Source organism: Nerophis lumbriciformis, linkage group LG38 (assembly GCF_033978685.3).
Source record: "Nerophis lumbriciformis linkage group LG38, RoL_Nlum_v2.1, whole genome shotgun sequence".
Lineage (NCBI taxonomy): Eukaryota > Metazoa > Chordata > Actinopteri > Syngnathiformes > Syngnathidae > Nerophis > Nerophis lumbriciformis.
In genome coordinates, this window is record NC_084585.2 from 10,791,612 (window position 1) to 10,794,111 (window position 2,500).

The following is a 2,500-nucleotide window of genomic DNA, read 5'->3' on the forward strand; positions in this document are numbered from 1 at the left end:
CGGCGATCGCCTTCTAACCAACGATTGGTATGTGTTTGTTTGGCATTAAAGGAAACTAACAACTATGAACTAGGTTTACAGCATATGAAATACATTTGGCAACAACATGCACTTTGAGAGTGCAGACAGCCCAATTTTCATCAATTAATGTATTCTGTAGACATACCCTCATCCGCTCTCTTTTCCTGAAAGCTGATCTGTCCAGTTTTGGAGTTGATGTCAGCAGGCCAGGGAAGCTAGGGTTGATAGGGGGTTTAGCTCGCTCGTCTGCGGGAACAAACTGCCGCCATTGCTTGCCGTGCTACCGAGGGCCTTTGTCCCTGAATTGCTCACACACTCCGGCAGATTTAATGGGGGTCTGGCGGCAGATTTCTTTGACTTAATCGTTGGAAATGCATCTGCTTTGAGTGTCGCAGGATATCCACACATTCTTGCCATCTCTGTCGTAGCATAGCTTTCGTCGGTAAAGTGTGCGGAACAAACGTCCAATTTCTTGCCACTTTCGCATCTTTGGGCCACTGGTGCAACTTGAATCCGTCCCTGTTCGTGTTGTTACATCCTCCGACAACACACCGACGAGGCATGATGTCTCCAAGGTACGGAAAACAGTCGAAAAAACGGAAAATAACAGAGCTGATTTGACTCGGTGTTTGAGAAAATGGCGGATTGCTTCCCGATGTGACGTCATCACTCCGAGAGCGAATAATAGAAAGGCGTTTAATTCGCCAAAATTCACCCATTTAGAGTTCGGAAATCAGTTAAAAAAATATATGGTCTTTTTTCTGCAACATCAAGGTATATATTGACGCTTACATAGGTCTGGTGATAATGTTCCCCTTTAAGACCACACCTCGGACCAATTGAATGTCCCAGGAAAACTGAGTCTGTGCCTTTTGCATGAATGACAGCTATGTGAACCACTACAACAGTCACTCACGTCACATCTTAGACAGGGATACGGATGAAACGTTCACCCATGTGTAGGGATGATGTTCGAAACCGGTTCTCCCGGTTGTTCGATAAGAAAAGAACCGTTCGATAAGAAAAGAACCGATTCCATGGACTCGAATCCCTTTTTGAGAACCGGTTCCCGTTATCGAGGCCACTATAGTAAAGAAAAAGAGTTGGTTCTTTATTCGAATCCCTGGGAACGAATCATGTCCCACAAGAAATGCCCTGTGGGACATCACAGGAAATGACGTAGCTCATTCTAACTGAGCTACGTCATTTCCTGTGATGTCACACAAGCAGCAAAAATAATGGACTGGAAAAAACGCCTCAATGCATAGCTATTAGAGATGCGCGGTTTGCGGACACAACCGCGGAGTCCGCGGATAAACCGCGGGTCGGGCGGGTAAAAATAGATTTTAAATAGATGCGGGCGGGTGGCGGTTGAACCAATTCGGAAATATACATACATAGTTAAATGTTGTTACCCACATATGAAAGACGAGCAGCACTCTTTGAAACAGTCAATTATTCATCAGGCACTGCAGCACAACACAACAGAAGAAGAAAAAAAAAGAAAAAGATGGCACCGCGTCCCAGCAACAAGTGGCGCAAGTGAGCGCTCCTTCAGCGCAGCAGGGCGCATTTTAGAGGCCAGGCGCTCTCGCCTGAATCCTGGCACTGTAGATGCCATTTTATTCCTGCATATGCTAACAAAAAAAAAAGTAAGTAGACATACGGTTGGATATGTTAAACGAATTAGTCTACGTTACCTATAGGCTATACCAAATAAGCCCATGTCTAACCTATATTGAGTTTGGTCAGCTAAATAATTTTGATGGTTACGTGTTGTTTGGGCGCACTACAATGCAAAGGAATTAAGGCAATTGCGTTGTTTATTGTGGTTTTTTTCTATTCGAGATATACTACTATGTGTGAATAATTATTTGGCCTCGCTTTCAAGTGAAGCGCATCTCCGATTGGCGACAATGTAAGAATATTTAGCCTGCTTTGTTTGTCGCAACTGTCTATTTTCATTATAATTCAAGTTTGATGATAAAGTGCAGTCTGATGGGTTTGATTTCCCCCCTTCAGCTATTTGCCTTGGCCAATAAGTTGCAGGTAATTTATTATTATTATTTATCAAATTTATTTTTGTTTAAATAGAGATGACATACATATGTTATTGTATAATTTAAGTGTGTGCGCGTGATTGACAGCCTAAGGCTTATGAGGCACATTTTTTATTTATTTTTTTATTTCAACTTAAAAACGTATGAGCCTATGCCTATGCCTACAACATAGGCTATGTGTTTATCTTTATTTTCCTGCCTGTCGTTGACAATGGAGATTGTCTGATATTTTGTCATGGCTGCAGATCAATCAATAAAGGTTCATCTTTGTCGCGAAATTGTTCACTGCTTCACTGTGCACCCCGCCCCCGTCCCTATTTGAGCATTATAAAGTTAAAAAGTTAATATTCATTGAAATAAATTCAGAATTTTTTTTTTACCTAACGAAAATATAGGTCTAGTCTTTCTAAAACATTTTT

General features: G+C 41.8%; 1 protein-coding gene across 1 annotated transcript in view; it reads right to left on the bottom strand.

Annotated features, from left to right (window-relative positions):
• Positions 1 to 2,500, bottom strand: part of LOC133578174 (nuclear receptor subfamily 4 group A member 2-like) — a 38,593-nt gene that overhangs the window by 19,301 nt on the left and 16,792 nt on the right. The gene's annotated exons all lie outside the window — the stretch shown is intronic.